At 47.7% G+C, this 20,635-nt stretch overlaps 1 long non-coding RNA gene across 2 annotated transcripts in view; it reads left to right on the top strand.

Moving 5' to 3' along the window:
* LOC131499573 (uncharacterized) overlaps positions 1 to 20,635 on the top strand; it is an 815,236-nt gene that overhangs the window by 119,344 nt on the left and 675,257 nt on the right. Inside the window, exon 1 of one of the 2 annotated variants that reach the window (XR_009255961.1) lies at positions 14,191 to 14,344. The exons of the other annotated variant lie outside the window; for it this stretch is intronic. This is a non-coding gene — a long non-coding RNA (uncharacterized LOC131499573). Of the gene's footprint in view, positions 1 to 14,190; positions 14,345 to 20,635 lie in introns of those variants that run through there. 2 annotated transcript variants of the gene reach the window in all.

The following is a 20,635-nucleotide window of genomic DNA, read 5'->3' as shown; positions in this document are numbered from 1 at the left end:
ATTTATATCTGCAACATCTCTTCACCTTTGCCATATAATGTAATGTAGTCAGGGGAGTGATACCCCACCATATTCACAGATTCTGCCCATATTTAAGAAGGGGGAGTACGCACAGCGGGGTGGGAATCGTAGAGCCCCCTGGATTCTGCCTACCACAGTGAATGAGCAACAGCGCCCCCTACATCTTGATCGTACTTCATATCTTATCCAGATTTCCTGATCTCCAGCCCCAGTTGTGCCTGCCCGGGACAGCGGTTTCCAAAGAGAGTCACTTTTACCTGTTCTGCCCCTGCCTCTACTGGGTGCAGACCCTTTGTACTGGAAGAAGCATCAGAATCCCTCTGCTGAGTTAGCAGTTGGAAGAGATGTCAAACTCCGGTGCTGACCAAGGCCTCCTGAGGCCTGGACTAATGTTTCCACAGCAAACTGTGTGGTCTGTTTCCTAGATGACTTTATTTGGTGCTTCCTAGGTGCCAATTATTGCACTGTGCATCTTTCCCCCATCCCTAATTTAACCATCCCGACAACCCATGAGGTCGCCACTATACATATCCCTGTTTTACAAAACAGAAACAAGAGGCTCAGGCTGGCTAAGTAATTTTCCCCAGACAGTACGCCCCCCCGCAGGTGTCAGGGCAGGTGCTTAAACGGAGACCTGCCCACTGCAAAGCACAGGTACTTAACCACTGTGGTGGCAGGCCCTCCCTCCTCCACCCCTTCCTTTGTCTCCCCTCCCAAATGTTCTAGACCATGCAATCCAGCTTCCAGATTTTGCTGAGGGAGAAAAGTGGAGGCATAGGTTCAAAGTCCCCACCCAGAAGGTCAGTGGCATTATTGGTTTAATTTTACGTCTGAGCCTGGAGCTTACAGACCAAGGCCGAATGCAGGGCAGCAATACCTACTTTGTCCATTCTCTGTCCCTGGGAGCACCGTGCATGGGATCTGTTGGGATAAATCTTGCAGGTTTTGGAGATCTCTCCACAAGAGGAATACTCTCAGAAAAACACTCCACTTTGTGCCAGTTAGGAAAATGCTGGTTGCTTTTTAATTTACCTGTGAAACGGCTGCTTCTGGGTATGAGCTCTGGCCACCAGATCACCGGGGCTGAGAGCCCGGCACTTTGGCACCTGATCCCTGCTCCAGATAATGTGGGGTGTTTGAGAACACTGCTCGGATGTTCCCTGCCGAAACAGCTTTGCAAAACTCTGAGCATTGTCAAGCACACTCAAGGGCTGGGCTCTTTGCTTCAAGGCATTTTAATTACTCCATGAACTGGCAGCTGGAGAGGCAGGGCCAGGCTGAGAGGACATCAGCACTTTGGCTGGAATGAAATGGCCCAGATGTTGCTGCCTCCAGCTGCTTTTTGCTCTGATACGTCCGGCAAATGCTCCTGGGCAGTGCTGTCCAATAGAAACATAATATGAGTCATGTATACAGTCTTAAATTTTCTAGTAGCCACAAAGGAAGTTGGTAAACTCTATTTTAATAACATTTCATTTAACCTACCATATTCAAAATACTATCATTTCAACGAGTAATCCATATGAAAAGTATTAATGAGTAATTTTATATTCTTTTCATTGTATCAAGTGGAAATCCAGGGTGTATTTTACACATGGGGCACATCTCAGTTCAGGCGAGCCATATTTCAAGTGCTCAGTAGCCATTGGTTCTCTGTCTAGTACAGCTCTGATCACCTTCCTGTACTCCAAGAACTTCAGTGGCTCCCCATTGCCCAACCTGTTGGAGCCATCCCTGTATTACAGTGATTTCTGTTTCTGCCTCTCTCCCCAACGCTGAGTTTTTATGGGGTCCGACAGGGCACTTGTGTGTCCTGATGAGAAGTTCCCTGAGCTATGATAATTGTATTTTCCATTGGCCCTCAGCAAATCTTCCTGGGACACATGAATGCATCAGGCATTGTGTAAAATGCTTTGTGTAATTTTCCGACTTAGTTCTCAGTATAACCCATGAGGTAGGCATTTAATCCCCACTTATGGATGGAAAATGGGAACTCAGACTGACCTGCTCCCAGATCTGTTGGATTCCAGATCGCCCCTTCAGCCATACTGCGTCCAGCCCCTTAGCTGGGCGTGCTCTACGTTCTCAGAGAACACGAGTTAACTGTGTTGAACTGAGACCTCAGTTTCCCGGCTCTTTCTTGGGATGAACAGCGGCACGGGGCAGCGCTAGGAGGTGCCAGCTGTCTACACACTCACATGTCCTTCCTGGTCATCGGGGTGCGATACCAGGTTGGAGCCCAGGAAGGCTGACGGCGGCCCCTTTGGGAGCTGGGTCGGGCAGAACCAGCGCCCTCGGCAGCCAGGCAGCAAATTGGCAGGGCTCCCGCCGGGCGCGATAATCAGCGCACTGCCCTCTCCTCCCTGCAGCAGGCTGATAGCTGGTGCTCCGTGCGCCTCTTCAGCTCCCTCACCCCTGCTGTTTATGTGGTGCATGATTCACACTCGCTCACTGCCAGAGTATGACGCTTCACCTTGGTACCTTATCGAGAGCGCAATAAAAATAAAGATGAGCTAGTAGTAAAATGTCAAAAGAAAATGTCAATTAGTATTACTAAAAAAAAGCTGATGTTATCGTACATCCTTTCAGTGAATTCCCTCTAATTAGTCAAATAAATATGCTGTTCTCCCACTTGGGTGTGTATTTGTTTGCTTTGAAACATTGTAATTACATCCCCCCCCCCCCCGCCCCCGCTTTGGAAACTTCTGGGAACCGGAACCTCCACACGTAGGTTTTGGCTAAGAGTGAGCCAGTGCTTTGGCTGGCACGAAACTACCGGCCTGTGGAAGTTCCTGGGGTAAGCATTCAGAAGCAGGATGTGTCTTGCTCTCCCCTCACTCAGACACCTTCAGTGGCTCCCCTGGGGCTTGCTGGCATCAGTACCAACTGCACTGTCTTCAGTGGAAAGGGGACTGGGCAGGGAGCCTGGAGAGGTGAGATCTGTGTGACCTTGAGCGAACCCTTAATAAATCTCCACAGCCCTGCTTCCTCTTTGTTGCAGCAAGGAGGCAGGACTAGCTATCCCCAGCCCCGAGGCAGTGCCACTTTTCATGACCTTAGACTGGCTGTCTTCTTCCCTCCAGCTTATGCACAGCTCCCTCTTGTTGAAAACCGACCTCTGTTCTTCAGAGGCGAAATGTAATGCAAAGACAGAGTTTGGGATAAAGAGGAACAATAGCTTCATTGCTTTGCAGAGCAAAGGAGGCTGCAGCAGGGTAAGGTCTTCAAAACCTGCAAACCCTCCTGGAGGAAGGGGCTGGGGGGTTTTATAGGGACATACAGGATTTAACTGGCTTTGACTGAAATTGTGTATGTGGTACCAGCTGCCTTCATTCTGTCCTTAGGGTGGTGCCAGGTTCCTGAAACAAAAGTGTAAGAAGGGAGGAGGGAAGTTTGTGGAAGGGAGGAAAAAGGTTCCTTTAAAATCAAGCTTCCCTGAAGCTTTAGTGCAGCCATTTTGATTTTTGTTCAACTTTATCCTTTTCAGTGGTTTCACTCTCCTGCAAGAACACACTAGACCTTCAGTTCATAGTTGGTGTCTTTTTCTTCTACTTTTGTGTGTGCTTGCCTATACATAGGTGTGTGTGTGTGTGTGTGTGTGTGTGTGTGTGTATACGTAAAATTTTAATAGAGTAGAACAGAGTATTCTAGAATGGAGGAGTGTGTGTGATATCAATAGAGTAGAACATGTATACACCTAATAAATAAATACTGGTTGGTGCTGTGTCCTGAAAAAAATTTTTACTAAGAAATCTGCATGATTAAAAAAAATGGAGATGACTAGTTGGTAGACTGAGAACCACATAGAGGACATAAGCTGGAATCAGAAGACTTGCCTTAGGATCCTGATCCTCCCTCTGGCAATGTTGGACCTTCCTTGTCCTGAAATGAGGTTCATTGTGTCGGGATGGCCCATTTTTTTCTGAAGGCTGAACTACAGAATGCATACGAAATGGTTTTGTAAACTACATTCTCTACCCGCTGGCAGATACAGTGGTGTTGTTCACACCGGGCACTGTGCTGGGCTTTACACACTTTACACAGTGTGTAATGATCACGAAGGCCCGGAAGGTGGGGATTATTGTCCCCAGGAACAGCTGAGAGAGCTTCAGAGAGGTGGGGGCAGTCACACAGCTAGTATGGGTTGGCGTCCAGTTTTGTGTCTGAAGCTCGTGCTCTGACTGCTGCATCAGATTCTCTTCCAGAGCTCACGCCCTCCCCTGTAAGTCAGCTTGACAATTTTCTCTGTATCTTGTTGCCAGCCTAGGATAGATTTGCTCATTTAAGATGCCATTGACCTTATCTAATAAAAGGAATCGGGATCCAAGGAGTCTGTTTAATTCATTATTAAAGATCATTTCCTGTTATTATCTTCCCTGTAGCAAAATTAGCTGTTAACTCTCCTGTTAGCATAATCCAGCCAGTATTACTGGGAAATTAAGAAAAAAAATCAGTTCGGTGATATGTGAGCTGAGCTCAGGGAATTCCCCATCTTTGGCGCATATTAACATTATGCCTCAGAAGTTGAGGAAATGTTCTGTTAAGTGGAAAAAGAGTTGCAGAAATTTTACTTTCAAAAGTCAAGTAAAAAGTTACCTTTTTTTTTCCCAAGTCAAATTAATTTTTGTCTCAGGGCAAGAAAAAGTAAATTAAAAATCACACACTGCTGCCTTCTCCCAGGCCCGGCTCCTCCTGGGTCTCCATCCCTCTTGGCTGGGATTGCAGGTTTCTCTAGCCCAGTTGGGCCTCAGCGGATGCGTAGCTGCAGCGGTTCTGCTCCTGGAGCCCCTGTCTATGGCAGGGTGTTGCTTGCCCTGCCCTCTGCCTGCCTACCCTTCCAGGCCCTTCCCTTTCTCTGGGGTGGTTTTTGGGGGGTGATGAGTGGGGAGCGAGAACTGAGTTCCTGGTGACATAAGGAGGGCCTGGATTTCCTGCTGTGGGATGAGGCTGATCCCTGGACACAGGGCTGCTGGGACTCTGACCACCCCTCCCTCCACTGGGTAACAAGGTGCCCGTGTGGTTGCGAGTGGGCACAGAGGAAGTGGGGTGCTCTGGAGGAAAGAAGCAGGCAGTAAGCAGGTGCTTCTAGGTAGGGGGAAACCCAGACACAATAGAGGCAAGGGCTCACCAGTCTGCGGCCCCCTGGGCTCACACCTGAGTGTGTGTGTTGGGGGGGGGCACACAGCAGCCTGGTTTGGCCAAGGGGCCACTGGGCTTAGAATACAGGACATGGGATGGAGTCAGAGTTCATTTGGCTTCGAGCAAATCACACACCTGCTTTGGGCACCTGTTTCTTCACCTGGAACAGAGACATTTGCCAGCCTTTGGGGTTGGGGTGAGGGTTGCAGGTGGTAACATTCTGGAGACTTTACCATCACAGGACTCCAAGGTTTCAGAATAGCCAGAGGCCACTGTGCTTGGCCAGGAACACAGGAGGGGACAGCACTTGAGAGTCCCTGCTGTGTACTGGAAACTCTACTGGGCTCATGACACATTTGTTATAGGCTCAAGGGTTCTTACAGATCTGTAATGTAAGGATATTAGAGTCAGTCATAATATAATAATCCCAGAATGTCGACACAGTCAGGGATTGTGGGAGGCCCAATAGGGTGGCCAACTTGTCCTATTTTGTCCAGAAGTTTCCTGATTCTTGCAATGGAATCCTGTGCCCCAGAACCAATCCTCCTCATCCCCCAAGGGCTAGGCAAAATGGGACATTGGTCACCCTACAAACTTTCCATCTTTTAAAGATGAGAGGCAGGGTCAGAGACTGGCTCAGAGTCAGAGATGGCTATGGTCAAAGGCAGCTGGCACCAGAGTTGCTTTTAATGGGTGCCTGTGATTTTGGACAAAGATAGAATCCCGCCTGGCTCCTGTCTGAGCAGGACCCACATTCCACATGTGAGCATCCAAAGAGATGAAGCTGCCTTGGGCTCATTTCACATGTTGGTATCTGACTTCCAGTTGTTCTTTGTTAACTCCATTATCTTTAATTTGCAAGAACGCAGCCACGGGAAACCTCTGGATACTTTCTCTTTAATAAAACACAATTTGATTACAAATCATCAGAGTCCCCTGGTGGACAGTCTTTTCTGGAGGGTTTCAGCCTGCCATGGCCACTTCAGCATGATCTGTGTCCTAAGGCCCCCGCCAGGGGAAGGGACCCTCAGTCCCCAGCCAGCCCATGTGCTAATGCCAGCTGTTAAAAACACCCTCTGTCATGGACCTGTGGATGAAGGGTATTCCTTGCAGGTCCCTGGACCCAGCATGCCAGAAATGCTTTGTGGGTTCACCACAAAATTTCAGTTGATGTAGAAAATATATTTCTTATTGCAATTGCCAGTAGACATTATTATGGCCAGTGTCCAGCAGACCAGAAGTGGGGCTGGGGTGGTTCCGTTGGTTGAAGGTAAAAGGTGAGAGCCATGAAGCCGGGTCACAAGAACACATATGTTTATACGACATCGGGGAGCTCTGGTTTATGAAAGCATAGGTGGCCTGGGCAGCGCCAGCCCTCCTCCAAACAGTCTTACAGGGCAGGGTGAGGTCCAGTGGGCAGTGTCTCCATTGCGGCACTTTAACGGACACAGTGAGACCCAGTTATACATTACACGGGACATGGTGGTAGTTACTTCGTGGGCGTCATTTAGAGTCTTGTCACCCTGTCGTATGTGCCAACCAGACTTTTATCGCTTAATACCATGTCTGCTGCAAAACCAGGAAGTCGAGAGCTGCAGTCCCCAAATCCTTGTTTTCTTCTGCCCGCTTCTGCCGGGCAGATCCTACACTCACCTCCAGCTTCAGACTTTTACTGACCCATTCCCCCCGCCTCCCCCCGCTCCCCGTAGCCAGAAGTAAGCCACAGCATCAAAACACATTGGGATTGGCAGCCGTCTTCAAAATAAGGACGCAGAGTCATACCTATGGATTCCTGGACCCAACTGTGCCTGACATGAGCTTCCTGTTCTTGAGTGAGTTACTCAATCTTTCTGAGGCTGGTTTCTGTGACTGGAAAATGGGGTCAGTAACCACCCAGGTGGGTCATGGTGATGAATGGATGGGACATGGTATAAGGGAGAGGATTAGGAGTTTGTCAATAGCAAGTATGCACGCGAGACTAGGGTTAAGTGTGGGTCTGCCCTTTGCCAGCTGCGTGGTCTTGGGAAGACTTTTTGGCTTCTCTGGGTCTCAGTTTCTTTAACTGTACAATGGGGGTCAGAGAAGCACCAGCTGCATAGTGTTGTACCAAGGATGGAAAGACATGCAAGTTCAAGCATTGAGAATAGTGCGCAATACACAGTAAAATCAAGTCCGTGCCTCGGATTGGAAAATGAGTGGTGGGTGCTAGCTCTTGTTAGACTGCCCATGTTGTGGTCCAAGTGGCCATCTCCTAGGTGTCCAGTTGCAGAAACAGAGACCAGGGGAGGCAGAGTGAGTAGCCCAGGGTTTTTTAGCTCACTGTGACAGACAAGGACAAACCCACATGCAAGTTCTGGTTCTTTCTGATTGAGCGGTGGTCTGGGCTCAGGAGGAGAGTCTTATCTGCACAAGAAGATGGATGAAACCCCCTCTAGTCCTTTTAGTCACCAATGAGAACAAGCTGGGTGAGGCACGCAGGTTCTAGTCTCCATTATATCACAGACTAGCTGCGTGACCTTGGGAAAGTCACTTCTCCTCTCTGGTCCACTAAGTGTCTGTTGTAATATTGGAGAATTGGATTGAATTATTCCTAAGATATCTCCTTTTCCCCTCATTCTGTGATTTTCTAGGTATCATCTCTTTCTTATTCATAAACAATCTTATTCCAAATCTCATCGTTGCCTTCCAGCTAAAATGTACCTTCTGTGAGGCCAAGCATCCTCCCTGGAAGGGTCTAGTAGATACCTCACACATGTGGAATCAGGGTCTGGGTTGCATGAAATAATAGAAAATAGACATATTGGTCTCTGCACTGATTCCTGACACAGAGCTCTTAAAAGCCTTATAATTTCCTAAGTGATAAGAGCACCAGGAACATCTTTGGATCTAATATCTTATATCTGCCCCTGATTCCTGGCACAGAGTTCTTAAATCCTTTGGCATTTCCTAGGTGATAAGAGTATTCTTTTTTTAATGTTTATTTTGAGAGAGAGAGAGGAAGAGAGAGAGAGAGAGAGGGAAAGAGAGCACATACAAGTGGGAAGGTCAGAGAGAGAGGGAGAGAGAGAATCCCTAGCAGGTTCTGCGCATCAGGCTCGGTCTTATGAACCTGTGAGATCATGACCTGAGCTGAAATCAAGAGTCAGATGCTTAACCAACTGAGCCACCCAGGCACCCCGAGAGTGTCTTTTATCTAATGAGGAAACTCTCGGTGGGCTCTAGGATAGCTTCAGGATGGGGCCTGGTTTCGAGAAAGACTAAGCATGATTAGAAACTTAGAACTTTCAGCTTTACCTCCCATCCTCTAGGGAGGGGAGAGGGGCTGGAGATTGAGTTAATGACTGATCGTGTGTATGTGATGAAGCTGTCATAAAAATCCCAAGAAAGGGGTTCAGAGAGCTTCTGGGTTGGTGACCACATCCATATGCTGAGAGGGAGGCACACCCCAACTCCATGGGGACAGAAGCTCCCGTGCTCAGGACCCTCTGGACCCAGAAAGGGTCAAAAAGGTACCTCAGATACATCTTTTCATCTGGATGTTCATCTGTATCCTTTATCGTGTCCTTTATAATAAACATAGGTGAGTGTTTCTCTGAGTTCTGCAAGCTGTTCTAATAAACGATGGAACCCAAGGTGGGGGAGGGGTGTCACAGAAAGCCCCATTTATAGCCAGTTGGTCAGAAGTCTAGGAGGCAACCTGGACTTGGAAGTTGGCATCTGAAGTGGGGTCGGTCTTGTGGGACTGAGTCCTTAATCTGTGGGACCTGATGCTGTCTCTGGGGAGACACACAGGACACGTGAATTGCAGGATACACAGCTGGGGTCGGAGAAGTGCTCGATTGGGGGGTGGGGCATAGGCTCTACTTACATAAATGGGTTAGAAAAAACTTAGGGTGGGAAGCCACCATCACGGGGTGAAAACGCCCGAGGTTAGCTGGTGAGATATTTAATGGGATCATGAGTAAAATTTCTTTCGATCTGATGCCAATATACTATTATACTTTGGATCACAAACTCCACTGTCCCCCCAGACCCTTTGATTCTTTTTAAAAAAATTTTTTTAGGTTTATTTATTGTGAGAGAGAAAGAGACAGAGAGAGAGAGCAAGCAAGCAGGGTGGGGACAGAGAGAGAATCCCAAGCAGGCTCCGCACTGTCAGTGTGGAGCCGGATGCGGGACTTGAACTCCTGAACTTGGAGATCATGGCCTGAGCTGAAGTCAGGTGCTCAACCCATTGAGCCACCCAGGTGTCCCGACCCTTTGCTTCTTCTTCCTCTTCTTCTTTTTTTCTTTTTTAACATTTATTCATTTTTGAAAGGCAGAGACAGACAGAGAGCAAATGGGGGAGGGGCAGAGAGAGAGGGAGACACAGAAGCAGACTCCAGGCTCCGAGCTGTCAGCACAGAGCCTGACGCGGGGCTCGAACCCACAAACTGCGAGATCATGACCTGAGCCGAAGTCGGCCGCCTAACCGACTGAGTCACCTAGGCGCCCCCCGACCCTTTGCTTCTTATACACACAAGTTGATGATGACCGATTGTCTTCTCCATGTTCGCATGTGTGAGATCTTGTTTTCTTCACATTCACCACATGGATAATATCTTGTGAGCTCTGTAAATATGTAGACAAAACCCTTGTTCAGGGTTTTTGTCTCCTCCCAGACATTAGCCTCTCTCATATTCAGTTCTGCCTCTGTTGTCTTGCTGGACAAGAGAGAACTCCAGACTCATAGTCTGTGACACTTGATGTATGGAAAAGCCCCACGTGGTGTCAGACGTGTCATGAATGTGGTAATAGAGAGTAGTTGAGGACACACGTGGGAGTGTTTTGCCAACTTAGGTTGCAGGGCAGTAAAATCGGGGTGTGGGTGGGTGGTGGGCACATGCCTCCACTCCATCCCTCAGCTTCTTAGAGGAGAGAATGTTTTAGTTATCGGAAATACCCCCAATGCTACACAAAAATGTGTGGAAAGAGCTAAATTCTACTTGTATATGAGAGTGCAAAGATCAGAACATTTCCAACAAGACAGAGGACAGAAAGAAACAAAAGCAAGAGCTCTTTGCCTTACTCAACTCCAGATAATGCCTCCACCGTGACGTCACTCACTGTCGGAAGCCTGGCCGGGCCTCCAATCCCTTTGTACGTCAGCAAGCACCGTTTGCTCACAGGGACTCCTCTCCGAAGATATGTGTTCTCAGTTCAGGGGCATTTGTACTCTCCCTCATTGGTTCTGCGTATCTGGCCATTGCTGTCTGTGGTTCTCTCCCCTGCACTCATTTGAAAACAATGTCAGAGCGAATCTTCATCTCACGAGAATCCCTCTGGCGCTCCCCGCTGTTCGTTGTCTCTCCTCCCTCTGCCCCTCTGTCTCTTTTCCTTCTATGCCTCCTCTCACTGGACTCAGATTTCTCGGAGGCGGTCACACAGGGATCGCTTGGGTTGCAGGGTTAACTATCAGCCTTGCCTTAGAAAGCAGTTGCTGAAGATAGACGGCAGTGGCACCCAGCCACCTGTCTTCCCCTCCCTCCTGCTGACTATTTAAGAGATGGTGAACTTCTGGGGAGAAGCAGGGAGGGGGTAGTTTGAGAGGAGGTGTTTCTTGATGCGGGAGAATCAGAAGAATTGACTTCGATTCTGCCTGGAGCTTGCTGAGGGCCATGGGTAAGTCACTTCACATCTGGGACTCAGTTTCCCCGTATGAAAAATGAACGCATTGAGATAAGCACATCATAAAGGCCATTTCAAGCTCTAAAAGGAGAGGAGGCACCACCAGCTCATGAGGTGGGCTCCCATTCCAGGTGCTTTGTAACACAGTCCATTTACTCCTCAATACAACCCTTGGAGGAAAGTGCTATTAGCCTCATTTTACAAATGGGGCAACCAAGGTTTCAAAGGGTTGTTCCCTGCCCAGTAAACAAATGTGTGAGGCCAGAGACCAAATCCAGAGTTTTCTAGTGTTGAGAGCCCATTTTTCTCACTCCAGGCATTTTTCTGACTCTGCCCTCTCAAATAATGAGGACACATTGGCGTGACTCTCAGAAAAACTTTCTTTTCCTTCCTCCATTTGCACAGTGTGTTCCATGTCGTGGAGAACTTTTCTTTCGAAAAATTTCCGAAGGACAAGGGATGCGTCATGGTTTCAATTTTTGGCAACTTCACACAATACCCTTAACAGCCTCTTGGCTTCCGTCTCCCAGGGACGGCATTTCAAGTGTGCGTGGTCATGAAGTGCCTGTGGCTTAAAATTTTAATGGAGGACCCTTACCCTGATCTGTTTTAATGGGCTGCTGCCCTGTCCCTGGCTTCCTGGAGGCCACCTGCTCTGCAGTCCCCACCCCCCGCCCCTCACTCGTGCTCATCTCCCCTTGAAGCTGAGGGATGCTTCCCCTCCTCCCTAGCTGCAAGCCTCATTCTATCAGCACAGCCAGCAGCCTCCACCGGGACTTTCAAGCTCACTGGCAATTTGGATGTCAGTAGCTGGGAAATCAAGCTTAATATTTGACGACATTACAAAGTCAACCTGTTCTCTTTTCGTCCCAGATAGAATTAAAAACAAACAAACAAACAAACAAAAAACCCCCAGAGTTCTTACCAGGAGAGTCCCTCAAGAAAGTGGGAGACAGTTGGTCTGGGAGCCACAGCGGGTTGTGGAGTGGCACTGGCCTGGGAATCAGCAGGCTTGGGCTCTGATTCTGGCTTGGAAGCCAACAAGATTTTGACCTTGGGCAAGGCTCACTCTCTCTGAAGCTTTAACTTTCTTCTGCACTAATAAATGATCACTCGGGCTAGGAGTACTCTCATTTAGGAACTGTGCTATCCTAACCACAAGATCAATTGTGGGGATGTTTCTATATCCCATGAAAACTTGAGAAATGGCCAGGGTTTTTTGAGGAGAGGGCTCAGAAGAGCAAGGAGGTGTCCTGGAGACCCCAGCGAGGAAGTCTGAGCAAACAGACCAGCTCTGTTTGCAGGACCTTGAAAGGGTTCAGGATACCCAGTCACATGCTTGGGTCCCAGGTTGAAGTCCAGAGGCTTTGGGGACTTGGAAGGGAAAACAGGGCTGTGATGAGGGTAAAGCCAGGTTTCCATTCCTAGGAGTCTCTGTTTTAATGCTGAAGAGAGGCTCTAGGCTCCCTTACCACCAGGAGATTCATACCTGTCCTGTGCCTCAGTTTCCCCAGCATCTGCATGACACTGTAAGAATCAGTTGGGCAAAGCCTGTCCCCACATGTGGGTGTTTCTTCACGTGCCTCCAGGAGGGGTTCTTTGACCCAGAGTCTCGACTGGCTGGAGGGAGAAGGCAGGACTGACAGGGTGGCGTGGGCTGGGGCAGGTTGACGTCAGACCACCAGCTGCCGTGCCGATGCTCAGGGCAGGCATCCATGTCCAGGGGTGTATTTGAAGACCAAATAGGCAACTGAGGCAGAAGCCCCATTGAAGGGTTCGGTGACTCAGGAGAGCAGTGGAATCCCTAGAAACAGATGAGCACATCTAAATGCCTACAGAAGAAGTCTCCCTGGTATGTATGTTGGCCCCGTCCCACTTGTGGCATTCAGTTATTACCATTGGATGTCTTCTGGGAGACCCCAACTGACATGGCAGTTGTGGGTTTGATAGAAAGAGACCCCCCTAATCTTAGAAGAATTTCTAGAATGGCTTACAAATAAATAAGAGTAATGTAACCAGGACCTCGGTATGGAGGGGCCCAGGAGCTGGGAATTCTAGGTCATGCTATCTCATGGGAAATAGTCCCTCAGATGGGAAGCTCCACCGTGGACCAAATCTGATAACAGATGATGTATTTTGTCGGCTTTCTCTTTGGATGCCATGATCTTGACACACAGAAAGAGTGACATTTGGTCATGATTTTCTTTGAATATTTTTCAACTGAATGCTTTCGGGCCTGGCTTAGTCCCATCAAAATCTCATACTAAAGAAACAATGAAAGTTGTTTTCCTTATAAGACTTTCTAAAGTTTCAAAACCCAGAAACCACAAAGGAAAATAATACATTCAGTTACATTAAAATGGACTCAGCTATTTGGACCGTAAATAAAATCAAAATAAGACATCAAACCGCAAAGTTGTTTGCATACTGCAGAGGAAGGGCTGGTTTCTCTCATATAGAAAGAGAGTCTACAAATAAATAAGCAAGAATTATGAGCCCAGTAGAAAAGTGGGCAAAGGATATAAATGGAGTCCACGGAGAAGGAAGTAAAACTGTTTCTTAGGCATGTGAAAAGTTACTCAGTCTCGCTAATAAGAGAGTTATAATGACGTGGAGGTAATCGTTTTCATTTTCCAGATTGGCAAAGATCAGAAAGTTTGAAAATCACAAGACAGGTGTGTGTGTGTGTGTGTGTGTGTGTGTGTGTGTGTGTGTGTGTGAGATAAATTGTTTTACTTTTATGGGGAAGTAATTTGGTAACGTTTCTCACTCCTGAGTCAAAATTGTGAGTGTTACATCCATGAATGACAAAGGTTTCCCATATACTCTGAAGCTTCCCAAATAGTATTTCATGCACACAACCTCCTAATACACTCTCAGAGAGTTTGTTAGGGATACAGTCTGAAAAACGCTGAGAAGTGTAATGTGTTATGTAGCTGGAATGTATCCGTCCGGGTCTAGCTGCAGTGATGTTTGCTGCCCCTCTTTAGAAAGAGGAAATCTCTCAAACCTCCCCTGTTATGTTCTGCTCTTGGAAATGTCTTGTAGTCCGGAATGCAAATGCCAGAGCTGTAAAAATGATTCAAAACCCAGGGGAGCCGCCTGAGGACAGACTCTGCTCTCTGTGGCGGGGACAAGGAGAGGGCAGCCCTTTTCTCTCCAAGAACCTCCCTGGAGTTGGATGAGGGGCCAGAGACTTGCCTGGCAGCCTTAATTAGGATAGATGCAGTTTTGGAGACAATCTGTTCTGGAGACCCTGTGCAGGACACATTTGTACCCTGGGCTCTGGTGCTGCTCTTGCCAGTAGTAGCCTGACTTCACATGCCTCGATGGAATTCTCTGGCAGAACCTCTCCAAAATGTGTGGAAAATCTGTCTCTCCAGGTTCTCCTTCTTCACTTCAAGGTGATACCAGTGACTTCCCGCATTGCCTCTGTGGGAGCCGGGTGAGCACTAATGATCTGCTGGTGCCCAACAGGAACCGCCACAGAGCTTCCGATCTTTCCAGAAGTAGGCAGGTAAGTAAATTCAATCAGGCAGATGAACAGCAGGTGTAGCCTGATTGGGGTCAGCTGGACCCAGCCACGTGCTCCCTGCTCGGCTGCCCGATTCTCCCGTGGGCAGAGCAGCTCCGAGCTCCTTGGGGTCCCACCTGTGAACTGCCATCGTTGCACCTGAGTCCCTTTGGAAAAGAAGGGAGTCGTTTCTTCTACCCGGGACAGCGGCCTTCAGTCTTAGCAGCACAATTAAAATCGCTGGGAAAAGCTTAAAAAGAATGACCAATGACTGGATCTCACCTCCATAGGTTTTGACTTAATCTTGTTTACAAAGCTCCCCAGGTGATTGTAATGTGTCACCAAGGTTGAGAACCACAGATGTGGGATGATCTTATATATCTGGATACTCTTGAGAGCAAGTGGGGCAACAGTAAACCGTTATTTTGCATAAACTGGGACTGTTCTAGTTTAACCTTGAGACACCCTTGAGAATTGTCTTCTATGAGTGCATGAAGATACTCGAATTTTGCTTTTTTTTCCTATGTGGATTCAAACACTGGCACTTCTACAGTATTGCAGAGGATTATAGGAGAGAGTCATGAATCCGATCTTGAGTCCTGCTGTTTGCAAAAGCCCCGCTTTTCTCCTTGCGTGCATCTCCCCTCCCCCCTCTGAAAGTGGAGGGAGGTGGGTGCTCCAGGAACTCCTGTCCTTCCATATCCCTTGTGTGGCGCTGGAGAATCTCACGTGCTTCCACCTTCTCTACAGCACAGCTATCCCTCCGCAGTGGCTCCGACAGAGGTGAGCCGAGAGCTCTGAGCCTGAACCCAGCAAACCTTTCTGAGCCTCGGTTTCCTCATCTGTAAAATGGAGTATGCAACCAGCCTCAAATGCTGTGGTGGGGATTATGTGAGACCCTTTTACACACACAGCTGGGGGGACCCCTGGGCAGCAGAAGGAGTGTGGGCCCCTCCTCCTCCCACACCCAGGAACCAGGCCTCTTCCAGGGGCCTTGCTTTTCCCTGCTAACAGCGTGTCCTTAATGGGTGACGATCTCTTAATCCTCTTAGAAATGACAGCCGGTAATTCCTGCGTTGTTTAGGAAGAATGGATGACTATTTCACACTGACATGATAGTGTGAATAAATGGAATATTCAGTAAATATTGGAATAAATGAAGTCCATTATAATTTTTTTTTTTTTTACATAAGCTTCTCTCTTGAGCAGTGAAATAAGAAGCTGAGAGCATGCCTGCCTTTTCTACAGATGATAAGATTGAGGTACCGTGTGATCTAAAATCGCACAGTAGCTAGCTCTGCACGAAGGGGAAGACAATGGCATTTATTGAGAACCGTGCTGCTGGGTGCTCCTGCCGATTTTATTTCATTACGACCTTTCAGCAACTCAGTGGAGGAACTGTTATCACTGTGTCTCAGCTGAGGGAATTGAGACTCGGAGATCACACAGCAGGGTGCCCACTGGGCTGTGATTGTGACCCTGCCTGACTCCAGAGCACAGGCCCAGGTCCTTGCCTTCCAGGCCATGAGCATAGTATCCACGTCTCTGCAAGTTTTGGAAAATGGCTGGATTGCTTGGGCATATCTTTTAATAGCCTCATCCCAGTGGGAACCCTCAGGAAGGGGCGGGCAGAGGACAAATTTGGAGGCTCCTAAGTCCCCAGCAGGCAGTGTTCAACATTACACAGCAAATCATGGAAGACGACACGGAGGAGGTGATGTTTGAAACTGCGTTTGGAGCAAGGCCGAGGTAGATAAGAAGAGAAGGCGCGACAGCGGGGAAGTACAGAAAGATGTGTGTGTTTGAGAAAGGCGGGGTAGGCGGTGCAGGGCATGGGGGAGGCTGATGTGGGCAGCAGGCGGCCAGCGTCTGTGCTGCGGGACCCCGCATGTGTGCTCTGACCCTGTGATGGGGACAGCCAGAACACCCCTTCCCGTGCTGCTGTGAGCGCTCAGTGTGCAAAGCGGGAGTGAGGTCCCCGCGGCCCTGTCTCTTCAAATTAGGCTGAAAGGTGTAGTGGCTTCATCACCATGTTTTGCCAGTTGCCTCTTCTCTCAGGACCCCTCCTGCTAGATCCCCTGAAGGGGGGTCTTCCATCCCACCCGCGGGCCTCTTGGGTCATCCCCTCTGCCATTCACTGTGGACTCCACCTCATCTCAGTCTTGAGGAGACCTTTGCTCTTTTGTAATCATCTTATAAGAAAGTTGGCACTCATTAAAAAGGCCATGTTTGGAAATACATTCTCTCTATTTCTTTGGAAAAATAGGCCATATTTAAATTGTTATGCTGTTGTTGCAGGCTGAGTTTTATTAGCATTTCACCTGTGGTTTGGTGACAGACACAAGCTGGCTTGAAAACCACTGAAAAGGAATTCTTTGTGGATTAATTTGTTTTTCTTTCTCCTGGTTCTGACACTTAGAAGATATTTAAATTGTATTTTACCACTTTGTGCAAAACCAGTCTCAGTATCAGAGAGCTGTGTGGGCAGAATTGGGATGTTTTTAATGATGCATTGGCAGAAGTCAAATTTGAAATTCACAGAATCAAACACACCTGGAGTCAGAAGGACTCCACTGGTTAAGAGGTCTAATGCTTTAGCTGGTGGCTGCCGGCATTCCGGATCTATGGTAGATCGATTATTGCTTGGATACCTCCGGTGACAGGGAACTCACTACCATAACATTAGCCCTGAGTTATTGCTAGTGGGTATGTTTAATGGTGTCACACGGGAAGTATCACAGCCTCCGTGTGTTTCAGTTTGGGATCCAGGGTTAAGATGACACAGCCCTGAGCCATGGCACCCAGGAAGCTGTTGATTGTGCCGAGAGAATACAGATCAGATGCAGGGAAACGTGGCTGCCCCCAAGCACCTGAATAGTGACTAGAAGGTCTCTGCAGTCTGCCCTAAGCAATAGATGTGTAAACGCACAGGATCCGGGGGTCCAGGGACAAGAAGCAAGTGTCCCAGCTCAGGGTTTGTTGCAAGAACAATGTGGTTCTTGCAGACATTTGCAGACCAGATCACGGTGGAGGCTAACTCCCCTGCTGTGTTGGTTAAGGTCATTACCAGTCCTTAGAAGGGAAGAGCTGGAGCTTGGAAATCACTGAGTCCCCGGTCCTATTCACTCATCAGATATTTGCCTGTAAATCTGAGAGAGTAAATTACAGCAAAGAGTTCTTAGAGAATGTGGCCTCGATCTTGCTCACCAGAACTTTTTGCTGTCATTTTAAAGTCAGGAGAGAAAGCTGCCCTTGGAAGGTATTACAAAGGCTTTCTGCATCAAGGGGACTAGGAATTTGCTTGGGGCCTGGGGTCCTGGGTCCTGAGCCAGCCATAAGGGATAAAGAGCTGTTTTCTCATCAGGGTCCCCAGAGCCACCTGTGATGCCTGTTAATGCAGCAGAGATTCAGAAGGTGTTGGGTGGGGCCTGGGCCTCTGTGGTTTTAACAGGTTCCCCAGGAGATGCATGTTTGAGAAAGCCTGCCTTGTGGAGTGCTAACAAGGCATAGGTGTGCGCAGGTCACAAAAGCGCTGTGAAACGGGAAAACTGTCTCACGTGTGCGGAGAGGCGTGGGAGCTGTGAGGGCTTGCAGCCTCTGTCTTGTCTCTGGTCTACCGAGAACCGTAGAGTCTGAGAATCCTCTCTAAAGGGCTTGACGCGCTGTTCACAGTCACCGTGAGTAAATGCATCCCTCCTCTCCACTTTGACCCGCTCTGTGCTTAGAGAAACCTCTGGTCTTGCTCACTGTGCCTTAGGAACACATGCTGGTCCACAGCCGAGAACAGCTTCCTTGCACCCAACAGGCGTGTGGCCATTTTCTCTGTAGTGCAATCTGCTCCCGGCTGTGGGTCATATGGTTGTGGTGGCCAGTGTGTCGGACACAGCTGTCAGGCAGAACTTTGATTAGCAAGAAACGTGTCCCACTTCCGTGGAGTGCAGGGATGGTGTGAACTCAGGGGGGCTCTGAAGATATGCCTGTGAGCTCTGCCTTTCTCACGCTTTTACCACGTCTGGCAGAGAGCAGCGCCAAAGCCCCCAGCTGAGGTGGGAGCTGTAGGTACTGACGTGTGGGCTAACGCCCGCTGCAGTGGCAGTGGTGAAGGGTAGTGTCACAGGGAACCCTGCTTCAGCTCTGCCCCCGGCCACCCTTTCAACTTGCTTTTGCCTTTGCTTCCCTGGGAACCCGAGCTTGACATTCCTAGTGAACGTTAAAGAGTTTCTGCCTGTCCCTTTGAACTTGCATCGTCACTCTGGCCTTGGTCAGGTGTTCTGGACTGAATGTTTACATTCTCCCCAAGATATGTATGTTGAAATCCCAACCCCACTGAGATGGCGTTTGAGGTGAGGCCTTTGGAAGGTGGTTAGGTCCAAAGGGTGACGCTCTCATGAATGGGATTAGTGTCCTTATAAAAAAGACATCCTGGAGAGTTCCCTTGTTTCTTCTGCCAAGTAAGGACACAGAGTGCGGATGGCTGTCTGTCAACCAGGGATGGGCTCTCACCAGACCCTGAACCTGCCAGTGCCTTGATCTTGGACTTCTCAGCTTCCTGAACTGTGAGAAGTAGATTTCTTTTGTGATAAGCCACCAAGTCTGTACTATTCTGTTAGAGTTTCCCAAATGGGCTAAGACACCTGGCAGTCTGTGCTGTTCTGTTAGAGCTGCGCAAATGGACCTAAGCCAGTGGCTTCACTCTTCTGAGCTATAGTACCCGGATATAGTACCTGCACGATTGTGGCCTCCTTCCAGCCAGCCGTCTTGGAATCCTGGGGTCCACTGGCTACCTGTAGCTTGGAGTCTACAGGACATTTTCATTGTGAAGTCCTAGCTTTTTCCAGCATTGAGCAAATACAATTAAAACCCACTGGGTAATAATACAACAATGACTAGAGCCTTCAAAGACATTTGGGGAACTGACTTGGTATTTTAACCAATATTCTTTTTTTTTGGTAATGAGCCCAACTTGCTGGTTAAATTAAAATGCTATTTTCTGATGCTGCATAAATGCAGTATATATGCAATTGAGCCCAAATAAAATTACCATTTACATTTTCATCAAATGGGGAACAAGCTGATGAGGACAGTTGAAATGCAGTTTATGATTATGTAAATTAAGCTAGCTTCAGGACACTAATATGTAGATAAACAAGACTTTCATTATTGTGAATCAAGATGCCATTAACCTTGAAAATTACATACAGTTGTCACAGATATTTCTTTTAAAAAAAGGATGATCTCCAGTTTTGTGTTTCCTCTATTTTTTTGTTTGTTTTTTTTAATATTGTCCTAATTTGTTTTTTCTGCTTTATTGAGGTATAATTGACCTATAACATTGTGTAAGTTCAAGGGATACAATGTAATGATTTGATACGTACACCTATATTGCAAAATGATTGCCAGGGTTCGTTAATACTTCCATCACCTCACAAATTTACCATTTCTTTTTTTGTGGTGGGAACATTTAAGATCTACTCTCTTAGTAACTTTCAAGTATATAATACAATATTGTTAACTATAATCACCATGTTGTACCTTAGATCCCCAGACCTTATTCATCTTACAGCTGAAAGTTTGTACCCTTTTACTAACCTCTCTCCATTTCCTGTCTTCCCCAGCACGTGGAAAACCACCATTCTCCTCTGTTTCTATGTGTTTTATGTTTTTAGATTCCACATATAAGTAGTAATACAGTATTTGTCTTTCTCTGACTTATTTCACCTAGCATAATGCCCTCAGAGTCCATCTATGTTGTTGCAAATGGCAGGATTCCTTTCTTTCTCATGGCTGAATAATACTTCTTTTCTTTTTTAATGTTTATTCATTTTGAGAAAGAGAGTGAGCAAGCAGGGGAGGGGCAGTGAGAGAGGGAGAGAGAGAGAATCCCAAGAAGGCTCAACACTGTCAGCATGGAGCTTGACAAAGGGCTCAAACTCATGAATCGTAAGATCATGATCTGAGCTGAAATCAAGAGTCAGATGCTTAACTGACTGATGCACTGAGGCGCCCCTGAATAATATTTCCATGTATTTATGTGCGTGCATGTGTGTGTGTGAAGCCATTCATCTGCAGAAGGATGCCTAGGCCGTCTCCATACCTTGGCTATTGTGACTAATGCTGCAATGAACAAGGCAGTGCATGTATCTCTTTGAGATCCTGATTTTGTTTCCTTTGGATATATTCCCAGAAGTGGGATTGCTGGATCATAGGGTAGTTCTATTTTTAATTTTTTGAAGAACCTCCATACTGTTTTCCACAGTGGCTGCACCAGTTTACATTCCCACCAGCTGTGCACAA

Source organism: Neofelis nebulosa, chromosome 17 (genome assembly GCF_028018385.1).
Source record: "Neofelis nebulosa isolate mNeoNeb1 chromosome 17, mNeoNeb1.pri, whole genome shotgun sequence".
NCBI classification, from domain to species: domain Eukaryota; kingdom Metazoa; phylum Chordata; class Mammalia; order Carnivora; family Felidae; genus Neofelis; species Neofelis nebulosa.
The sequence above is the reverse complement of the archived record's forward strand: the minus strand, read 5'-3'. Positions and strand labels throughout refer to the sequence as shown.